The sequence below is a fragment of the Scylla paramamosain genome, unplaced genomic scaffold (assembly GCF_035594125.1).
Source record: "Scylla paramamosain isolate STU-SP2022 unplaced genomic scaffold, ASM3559412v1 Contig41, whole genome shotgun sequence".
NCBI classification, from domain to species: domain Eukaryota; kingdom Metazoa; phylum Arthropoda; class Malacostraca; order Decapoda; family Portunidae; genus Scylla; species Scylla paramamosain.
This window is the reverse complement of record NW_026973706.1, coordinates 496,521-508,420: the sequence shown is the minus strand read 5'-3', so window position 1 is coordinate 508,420 and position 11,900 is coordinate 496,521. Positions and strand designations below refer to the sequence as shown.

The window sequence follows — 11,900 nt, the reverse complement described above, 5'->3', positions numbered from 1 at the left end:
ACTACTACTACTACTACTACTATTACTACTACTACTACTACTACTACTACTACTACTACTACTACTACTACTTCGACAAAACAACAAAAACCTAAACATACTACAAGGAAGACTCACTTGAAGAAAAGTTCAAGGACAAAAATAATATTCTGGTGAGCCATTTCTGCTCTCATACACTTCGTATATAATGGCACCTCAAGCCACGGAGAGAGAGAGAGAGAGAGAGAGAGAGAGAGAGAGAGAGAGAGAGAGAGAGAGAGAGAGAGAGAGAGAGAGAACGAACAACAACAGCATAAAAAGATAACAAGAAATAACAAACAACCTAACTCAACCATCTCTCACTTTCACTCTCCCTCTCCCTCCCATCCCCTCCCTCTCCCTCTCCCTCTCTCCCATTCCTTAACTACCTAACCACACTGGCCATCATATCCCACATCCTGCTCTTCTTACCCCAGTGCCCTCTCTCACTCTCACTTTCTCACTCTCTCTCAGTCCCGTCTTAAACTTTACTCGTGTCGCATCTCCACCAGTCAGTCAGTCAGTCAGTCAGCCAGCCAACCAACCAGTAAACCAGTCAGCCAGTCAATCAGTAATCCGGTAAGTCAACCAGTCATCCAGTCAATAAGCCGGTGAGTCAGTCAATTACCCAGTCAGCCAGTCAGATACCAAGTCAAACAGTCAGTCAGTCAGTCAGTCAGCCAGTCGGTCAGTCAGTAAGCCGGTAAGACAGACAGTTGCCCAGTCGGCCAGTCAGATATCCAGTCAGCCAACCAGCCAGTCAGTCAACCATCCATCCATCCATACATTCATTCAACTAGCCGGCCAGCCAGTCAGTCAGTCAGTCAGTCAGTAAGCCGGTAAGACAGTCAGTTGCTCAGTCAGCCAGTCAGATATACAGTCAGTCAGCCAGCCAGCCAGCCAGTCAGTCAGTCAGTCAGTCAGTAAGCCGGTAAGACAGTCAGTTGCTCAGTCAGCCAGTCAAATATCCAGTCAGTCAGTCAGTCAGTCAGCTACTCACCCTCCCATCCGCCCACTTCTACTACTACTACTACTACTTCTACTACTACTACTACTACTACTACTACTATCAATATTTTTATCCTTGTTATTCGTATGTGGAAATAGTAGTTTTAATTGGTAGTAGTGGTAAGAGTAGTAGTGTTAACACACACACACACACACACACACACACACACACACACACACACCAGTCTATCAATCATTCTATCTATCTATCTACCTATTTGTCTGTCTGTCTAGTTAATTGCCTTCTACCTATCTATCTATTTATCAATCTATCTAACCCCTACCCCAATCAACATCCTCCTACATCCCAAAGACCCTTCCCAACCTCCACAACGCCCCCCACACCTGCCACACACACCTGCAGGTTCCGTTCTGTCGGCAGGTCCACACACTAGTGGGCACCAACTGGCACTGCAAGCTGAAGTGTTTGCCAGGTGCAGACCAGGTGTAGTAAGCCACGTGGTGTATTGCATCTACGTACAGCCCCCTCCTGCACCTCCACCAGCAGCTGTGTGGGCGCCTGTGGGGGAGAGAGGTAGATTAGGTGGGTGGTTGGTGTGTGGGTGAGTAGATTGTAAGTATTGTTACGTTGGGTTTAGTTACGGTAGGTTAAGTTAGGTTAGGTTAAGTTAGGCTGAGTTTTGTGGACGCCTTGGGATGGGTAAAGAGATTAGAAGAGTAGATAGGGACGTTTGGTAAGGTTTGGTTAGAGATAGATGGGTAGATAAATAGATTAGGTTAGGTTAAGTTAAGGTAGGATAGGGACAGATGGGTAGGTGGATAGATTATTCAATATTCACGTGTTGTTATGTTGTAGTGTTGTGTCTTAATATTTCACAGCAAAATAATAATTGTTCTCTCTTTCTCCTTTCAGATACGCATGCACACACGCACGCACGCACGCACGCACGCACGCACGCAAAGTGATAGTTATTACGTGTGGAAAGAGAATTGCGTGTTCTGCTACTTCTTCTAATACTACTATTACTACTACTGCCGTGAAGAGTAAGTACCCTCATATTGTTGTTGTTGTTGTTGTTGTTGTTGTTGTTGTTGTTATTGTTGTTGTTGTTGTTGTTGTTGTTGTTGTTACTATTCTTCTTCTTCTTCTTCTGATATAAAGGTATAAGTGTGTGTGTGTGTGTGTGTGTGTGTTTCGATCTTGCCACACTTAAGTAACACAACCGAAAAACTACCTTGAAAATTACCTTCCATCTCAATTTTCAACCGGTTTGTGAAAACATGTCGTTGTGGAGGAGGAGGAGGAGGAGGAGGAGGAGGAGGAGAAGAAGAGAAAAACATGTACAAATAACACAGTAGTAGTAGTAGTAGTAGTAGTAGTAGTAATAGTAGTAGTAGTAGTAGCAGTAGTAGTAGTAGTAGTAGTAGTAGTAGTAGTAGTGGTAGTAGTAGTAGTAGTAGTAGTAATAGTAGTAATAGTAGTAGTAGTAGTAGTAGTAGTAGTAGTAATAGTAGTAGTAGTAGTAGTAGTAGTAGTAGTAGTAGCAGCATTAGTTTCGACCCAGTATATTACACTTACGTAAATAAATGCAAAACAAACAAAACGACAAATAAATCAGATGGATAGAGAGACAAATAATGACACACAAACACAAACACTGATAAACACCTAGATACACAAGGAAAATAAAACTATAGATACACACACACACACACACACACACACAAATAATCACACAGGTAAACTCTTGCATTAGGGAGGTGAACCGAATAGAATAATGGCGAGAGAAAGTAAAAAATCTTGTACAGTGAGGTGAGATGGATAGATAGATAAATAGATAGAGAGATAGACAAATAGACACACAGGTAAACTCAACAGACACGTGTAAACTCACCTGCCAGTCAGATAGATAGAAAAAATAGACAGACAGACAGACAGACAGACAGACAGACAGACAGATAGATAGATAGAGAGAGAGATAGAGAGATAAATATACAGGTAAACTCCTTCTGCTTATGCTGTCACCCTTTCTTCTCCGTTGGGCTCCTCCGATCACAATCTCGTATCTTTATCTTGTTCTATCACTCCAATCCCTCCTCAGGATCCCCCTAAGCGAAGGTGCCTCTGGCGTTTTGCCTGTGCTAGTTGGGGGGACCTGAGGAGGTATTTTGCTGATTTTCCTTGGAATGACTACTGCTTCCGTGTCAGAGACCCATCTTTGTGTGCTGAGCGCATAACAGAGGTGATAGTGTCTGGCATGGAGGTGTACATTCCTCACTCTTTTTCTCGTCCTAAACCTTCTAAACCTTGGTTTAACACAGCTTGTTCTCGTGCTATACATGATAGAGAGGTGGCCCACAAAAGGTACTTAAGCCTTCCATCACCAGAATCTCATGCACTTTATATTTCTGCCCGGAAACATGCCAAGTCTGTTGTCCAACTAGCCAAAAACTCCTTCATTAACAGAAAATGTCAAAACCTTTCAAGATCTAACTCCCCTCGTCATTTCTGGCATCTAGCCAAAAATATCTCCAATAACTTTGCTTCTTCTTCTTTCCCTCCTCTATTTCAACCAGATGACACCACTGCTATCACATCTATATCTAAAGCTGAACTCTTTGCTCAAACGTTTGCTAAAAACTTTACCTTGGACGATTCTGGGCTTGTTCCTCCCTCTCCTCCACCCTCTGACTACTTCATGCCACCTATTAAAATTCTTCGCAATGATGTTTTCCATGCCCTCGCTGGCCTAAACCCTCGGAAGGCTTATGGACCTGATGGGGTCCCTCCTATTGTTCTCCGAAACTGTGCCTCCGTGCTTGCACCTTGCCTAGTCAAACTCTTTCAGCTCTGTCTATCAACATCTACCTTTCCTTCTTGCTGGAAGTTTGCATACATTCAACCTGTTCCTAAAAAGGGTGACCGTTCTAATCCCTCAAACTACCGTCCTATTGTTTTAATTTCCTGCCTATCTAAAGTTTTTGAATCTATCCTCAACAGGAAGATTCTTAAACATCTATCACTTCACAACCTTCTATCTGATCGCCAGTATGGGTTCCGTCAAGGCCGCTCTACTGGTGATCTTCTGGCTTTCCTTACTGAGTCTTGGTCATCCTCTTTTAGAGATTTTGGTGAAACTTTTGCTGTTGCCTTGGACATATCAAAAGCTTTTGATAGAGTTTGGCACAAAGCTTTGATCTCCAAACTACCCTCCTACGGTTTCTATCCTTCCCTCTGTAACTTCATCTCAAGTTTCCTTTCTGACCGTTCTATTGCTGCTGTGGTAGACGGTCACTGTTCTTCTCCTAAATCTATTAACAGTGGTGTTCCTCAGGGTTCTGTCCTGTCACCCACTCTCTTCTTATTATTCATTAATGATCTTCTAAACCAAACTTCTTGTCCTATCCACTCCTATGCTGATGATACCACCCTGCACTTTTCCACGTCTTTTCATAGACGTCCAACCCTTCAGGAGGTAAACATATCACGCAGGGAAGCCACAGAACGCCTGACTTCTGATCTTTCTAAAATTTCTGATTGGGGCAGAGCAAACTTGGTATTGTTCAATGCCTCAAAAACTCAATTCCTCCATCTATCAACTCGACACAACCTTCCAGACAACTATCCCCTCTTCTTCAATGACACTCAACTGTCCCCCTCTTCTACACTGAACATCCTCGGTCTGTCCTTTACTTATAATCTGAACTGGAAACTTCACATCTCATCTCTAGCTAAAACAGCTTCTATGAAGTTAGGTGTTCTGAGACGTCTCCGCCAGTTTTTCTCACCCCCCCCCCCAGCTGCTAACTCTGTACAAGGGCCTTATCCGTCCATACTCGTATATGGAGTATGCATCACATGTCTGGGGGGGTTCCACTCATACTGCTCTTCTAGACAAGGTGGAATCAAAAGCTTTTCGTCTCATCAACTCCTCTCCTCTAACTGACTGTCTTCAGCCTCTCTCTAACCGCCGCAATGTTGCATATCTAGCTGTCTTCTACCGCTATTTTCATGCTAACTGCTCTTCTGATCTTGCTAATTGCATGCCTCCCCTCCTTCCGCGGCCTCGCTGCACAAGACTTTCTTCTTTCTCTCACCCCTATTCTGTCCACCTCTCTAACGCAAGAGTTAACCAGTATTCTCAATCATTCATCCCTTTCTCTGGTAAACTCTGGAACTCCCTGCCTGCTTCTGTATTTCCACCTTCCTATGACTTGAATTCCTTGAAGAGGGAGGTTTCAAGACACTTATCCACCAATTTTTGACCACTGCTTTGACCCTTTTATGGGACTGGCATTTCAGTGGGCATTTTTTTTATTAGATTTTTGTTGCTCTTGGCAAGTGTCCTTCCTACATAAAAAAAAAAAAAAAAGACAGACACATGCAAACTCACCCGTCAGTCTCCACACACACACACACACACACACACACACACACACACACACAATGATAGTCCTCGAGCTGGCGTGGCCGAACAAGTCGTCAACCTCTTGTAGTATCACGTGACCCTGGAGCTTTCACCTGCAACCCCACCCCTCCACCGCCTCGCCCCCACACCAGGTACCTCATCTGGCGAGGGGGGAGGGAGGGGCGTGGGTGCTGGTTCTCCCTTTGATCTGGTGAGGGGTGTGTTGGAAGTGGAGGGGGAGGGAGGGTAGGAAGCTATTGGGGGTAGCAGGAGTAAGAGGAGGAAGAAAAGGAGGAGGAGAAGGAGGGAGATAAGGAGAGGGCGGCTGCACAACACCTCCACTACTTTTCAAAGGCTCTACTTGAAGTTCCAAGCGGCTGTTTGAAGGTGTTTTTACAGTTGTAGTGACAGATTAACTGGATTTGTACATTGTTACGAGGAGAAACACTGTCAAGAATCCTGGTGGTCATCTCTGTGGCTCTGGCAAACAGTCGTGGTGAGAGAGCAAAGCGTTTTAGAATACTGGTCTGGTCTGATCTCTCATTTAAATATACCAGTGACTTGACTCACGACTACACCACATTGTTTATCAGTTATGCAGCAACAGTATGACACAAAGTGACGCGTCAAAATGCATCGATAAATTTAAAGTTAGCAAGTCACCCGGGCCTGACACAATCTCTCCCCGCATCTTAACACAAGCGAAATCCGAATTAGTTAAACCACTAACCATATTGTTCAATAAATCCCTGCAGTTCGGTATAGTGCCTGATGAGTGGAATCTCGCTAACTAACTCCGATTGAAAAAAAAAAAAAAAAACAGTAAATCTCTACCATGTAATTACCAACCAATTAACTCATACCGCTCTTCTAGACAGGGTGGAATCAAAAGCTTTTCGTCTCATCAACTCCTCTCCTCTAACTGACTGTCTTCAGCCTCTCTCTCACCGCCGCAATGTTGCATCTCTAACTGTCTTCTACCACTATTTTCATGCTAACTACTCTTCTGATCGTACTAACTGCGTGCCTCCCTTCCTCCCGCTGCCTCGCTGCACAAGACTTTCTTCATTTTCTCACCCCTATTCTGTCCACCTCTCTAATGTATTCTCAATCATTCATCCCTTTCTCTGGTAAACTCTGGAACTCCCTGCCTGCTTTTGTATTTCCACCTTCGTATGACTTGAATTCCTTCAAGAGGGAGGTTTAAAGACACATTTCCTTCAATTTTTGGCTATCGCTTTGGACCCTTTTATGGGACTGGCATCTCAGTGGGCTTTTTTTATTGGATTTTTGTTGCCCTTGGCCAGTGTCAATTCTACATAAAAAAAAAAAAAAATTAACCTCAGTTGTATTGAAAATGCTTGAAACACTAATAAGAGATAAACTCGTTAATCACTAAGAATAAAACAACTTCCTTAAAAATACTCAACACGGCTTCCGCAACAAACACTCTTGTTTGACGAACCTCTCAGACTTCTTGTATAATATTATGAAGCAGTATGACGAGAATAAAACGGTAAATATAATATATCTTGATTTTTTAAAAGGCCTTCGACAAAGTCCCCCACAAACGTTTACTGATTAAACTAAAATCACAGGGTATCCAAGGCGACGTGTTGCGATGGGCTGAAAATGACTAAACAACCGTAAACAAAGAGTAGTAATAAATGGAAAAGCATCCAAATGGACTAACGTAACCAGCGGGGTGCCACAGAGATCAGTCTTACGTACCTGTTCTCTTCCTTGTTTATATCAACGACATAGATGAGGGTGTTACTAGCATAATATCAAAGTTTGCTGATGACACCGAAATTGCAAATTCCGTAGACTCTAACGAACAAGTAATAGAAATGCAGAAAAATCTAGATAATTAACAGAGTGGGGGCAAACAAACCTGGCAGATGAGTGCAAAGGGCTTCACGTAGTGTATAGACACGAGAAAGCAAAGTATATTTTAAATGGTACCCAACTTAAAAGCGTTGACAACGAAACTGATTTAGGAGTGACAATATCGAGTAGCTTAAAACTTAGCCAACAATGTTCACAAGTCGTAAAGAAAGTGAATAAAGTAATTGGCTTAATCGGCAGATCTTTCGAATATAAATTCAAATTTGAATCTAAGGATACAGTCCTCACTTTGTATAACTCTTTAGTCCGTCCCCTTTTGGAATATTGCGTTCAAGCATGGCGCCCCTGCTACCAGAAAGACATTGATCAATTAGAAAGAGTTCAGCGTAGAGTAACAAAAATGATACCAAGCCTAACAAACAAACCATACGAAGAGCGTCTTAAAGAATTCAATCTTTTCCCATTAACACAAAGAGACTAAGAGGCGACTTAATACAGGTGTTTGAAATCATCAAAGGCATTGATAACATGGACTGCAATAACTATTTCACGATACTCTTTTCAAATTACACGCGAGGAAACGGTTGCAAAATTGTTGGGAAATCCTTCAACTCTCACGAATCAAATTTTTTTTTTTTTTTTTCCAGCAAGTAGTAAATCCCTGGAATGGGCTTCCTCGACACGCGATAGACTGCAACACCGTTGAAATTTTTAAAAGCCATCTTGATAAATCGCCTGCAATCTGCGGCTAACACCGTTTGTTTGGTAGTCATTAACTTCCTTGCCTTTAGGAAATGGGAGGACTTCATTTCATCTATTTTCTTTCTTTATTGTAAAATTTTTTTCGTTTTTTTTTTTTTTTTCTTCTCTAACCCCGTAAGGTATTTCTTTCCGACCTGTTTTCCTGTACGGCTCATGCCGGAGGGAGCGGAGGGAGGGGAAAAAAACCTTCCGCTTTCCTGTCCTTTTCTTCTACTATCAGGCAGGAGGGATGTGTGACAGTGTTTGGGAGGCAGGAGGGATGTGTGACAGTGTTTGGAATGTGCAGGCTGGGTGTTGAAAGCTATGGGTTAGAGAGTTTGACCTCCACTGAAGTGTAAGGGTGTTGGAACTTGTTAGGGAAAGGATGAGAAGAGAATAAGAGAATAAGAGCAGGCAAGGATGGAGTGATGGAGTCTGTGACGGAAGGGATAAAAGGTGAATGAGAGAATTTGAATATGTAAGGATGGAAACAAATGAAGGATGGAGTGATGGAGTGTGTGAAGGAGAGGATAGGAAGGGAATAAGAAGACTTAAACATGCAAGGATGGAAATAAATGAAGGATGGAGTATGTGAAGGAGACAAGATGAGAGAAAGAAAATTAGAACATTCAAGGTGGAAACAGATAGAGGATGGAGTGATGGAGTGTGTGAGGAAGAGGAAGAGGACAAGGGAAGAATCAGAGGGTTGGAGCATGGATGGAGGAAATACAAGGACAGGAATAAACAGGTGGATAAATAAATAGGGAAAGTAAAGGAGGCTTGGAAAATATTAAACTGTTGAGGAAATGTAGAAGAGCTGGAAAGTACTTGATAGAATAATGACATTACAAAAAGTAATTAGTGACGTGACAGATCTGGTGATATAAAAGAAGTTGAAAATTAATGAAAATATTAATTATGGTATTGTTGATGATGTGTTGATTGTAATGCAGCACAATCTGCCACCAGGAAAGCCTTCAGGTTGTTGAGAAATGACCCAAGAATCTTCAGGGAGACCGCATCAGTATGGTCAACGCTAACACCTATAGATATGTGAGTAGTAGTAGTAGTAGTAATAGTAGTAGTAGTAGTAGTAGTAGTAGTAATAGTACTAGTAGTAGTAGTAGTAGTAGTAGTAGTAGTAGTAGTAGTAGTAGTAGTAGTAGTAGTAGTTGTTGTTGTTGTTGTTGTTGTTGTTGTTGTTGTTGTTGTTGCTGTTTTCATCGTTGTTGTTTACTGACAAAAACACAAGTAATACAAAAAGTTACAATCTCATTTTTTGTCCAACTTGAATATAAATAAAAATAAAGTCATGTAGATGTGTAATAAGCATAACACACACACACACACACACACACACACACACACACACACACACACACACACACACACACACACACACATGGAGCATTCACAGCTTTAAAGATGAATATGAAAAATTAACTTTAAAAGATGGAACATGTTGTGTGGCTATCTGGGCCAGTACATGCCACGCATTTCTCTCAAAGCTAATTATAATTCATAATCAATTTTTTTGGTGTATTTATTTCAGGAAAAAAAAAAAAAAATTGACTCGACAGCCAACATTTATTTTTCATTAAATATTCTTAATTTTCACTCAATTCATATATATATATTTTTTTTTACCTCCTTACTGATTTACAAAACTATAGGACCAAACACTGTTTTTAAGTTCATAGAAAGTACTCAACATACTGAAAGTATTAATATAGATTTAGTTTGTCCAACATTCTGAACTGAATTATTTAGAAAAAATTTTGTTAGTTTTGTTCCAAGAACATTTAACACCTTATCTCTGGATAAGAAAAAAAAAATGAAAGAAGGAAAACTATATAGATATTAAAAAGAAATAAAAGAACATTTATTATCTTTATAAAATATATAATATCAATTGTAACTCAATCTTTTTCTTCATTTATTGCTGTAGATAATGTCACTAATTACTATTACTAATGTGTTATATCTAAATACAAGTATAATTCTGTAAGTCATTATGCTATTAGTATTTTGTTGAAATTATTATTGTTTCCCACAAATGTTCCAGTTATATTACTCATGTATATATATATATATATATATATATATATATATATATATATATATATATATATATATATATATATATATATATATATATATATATATGTATGTATGTATGTATGTATGTATGTATGTATGTATGTGTGCATATGTACGTGTATGTATATGTATGTGTATATGTATGTATGTATGTATGCTTAAGTGTATATGTAAGTATATGTATGTGTGTATGTGTGTGTATATGTAAACTTGTGTGTGTGTGTGTGTGTGTGTGTGTGTGTGTGTGTGTGTGTATTACCGCCAGCAGGCGGCAAAAGTTGATTCAGACCTACACGATGATACGAATCATTTATTGAGTCCGATTGAATCCGGTTGGATCCGCTTGAATTCGGTCAAAACGTGTTTGGGTCTTGGGTAATCGTTAAGTAACGCGCACGCCCTTTCTGACAGGTGCTCTAGGTAGGTCTATCTACTTCTGTCTCTGCACCGACACACGTCCTCCCTGCACGAGTGTCCTCAGCAAAGTGTCCCTGTCGTCCTCAGCTAGTGCCTGGCTTCCTGCCCTGTCCATCGTCATCCATTAGCGACGGCGTTAAGGCCGGCTTCATCTCAGCCTCATGTCACAGCAAGCATCCTTCATCTCCTTACATCAACATTATCTCAACACCGACCGTACAAGAAACTCGCTGACTTAGGCCTCGTCCTGATCCTCGCCCTCACCGCCAGGTCCTTTCCTTCCTCAATGACAAACTCGCTTGCACAACAACAACTTCTTTCACCCGCCTGATGGTAACAATGTGTATGAATGTGTATGCATGTAATTAACGTTAATTTATATTTTTTTCTGTGTGATTATGTATATCTTTGCAAACGATCATTCACATCAAAGCGTGATTGCTCTCTGTGTGACAATGGCTCAACTCAAGCAAGTCTGCACGAGCTACGGCTCAACACTCTTTGCTACAAAATGCAAATGTTACAGTAATTCTTGTATTAATATTATAAAGTAATAAACTTTACTTACACACACACACACACACACACACACACACACACACACACACATGAAAAAAAAAATATATATATATATATATATATATATATATATATATATATATATATATATATATATATATATATATATATATATATATATATATATATATATATAAAGAAATTATTTGGAATCGTTCAGTTAAAGCCTTAAGGAGTAAAAAAAATCGAGGGATTATTTTCTGGAAACGAAGAAAAAAAATAATGTCAGAAAGGAAGATTAAAATATATTGAAAAGAAATAGACTAAAATATGTTATTCCTAAGAAAAAGGATGTACTTAATTATTTTTCTATTTATTTTCATTGGTGTAATAGAAAAAATTCCTTAATATTTCTCACCTATTCGAATTATTCTTTATCAAAAGTGTGTAACGTAAAATTTTTGTCTTGTTCGCACCGGTGTAATAAACATAAATCCTGAATATTAATTACCTAGACCATGTAATGAGTGAAGAAATACGCCATGCCGTCAGTAAAAGCACAGGCCACCGTGACGACCTCGCACCAGTCAAGATAAGAAGACTGGGAAGTGGGAAGGCCATGACGCAACACCCTGCTGCCCTTCCACTGCGGTATGCAACAATTCACAACACTGAAAACAATGTATGTTCTTCTCATAAGCATCTACAGGAAAGGGAAGGCATTAAAAAAATTTAAAAAAAATTTTGCAATTTAGAAGAAAATATGTCTCGGAGTGGTTAGTGATTAAAAGATGTGTCAAAAGGGTGAAAAGGGTTACAGACACTCAGAAGACGCAGTCCAGGGAGGTGAAAGGCGAGAAAGTCTGACCACTCCTCTTC

The 11,900-nt window shown here is 40.3% G+C and overlaps 1 long non-coding RNA gene across 1 annotated transcript; it reads left to right on the top strand.

The window, feature by feature from the left end:
• Window positions 1–395: 395 nt before the first annotated feature.
• Window positions 396–9,046, top strand: LOC135098034 (uncharacterized). Its single transcript, XR_010266478.1, has 3 exons — window positions 396–597; window positions 1,901–2,031; window positions 8,955–9,046. It is a non-coding gene; the product is annotated as an uncharacterized LOC135098034 (long non-coding RNA).
• The last annotated feature ends 2,854 nt before the right edge of the window (window positions 9,047–11,900 follow it).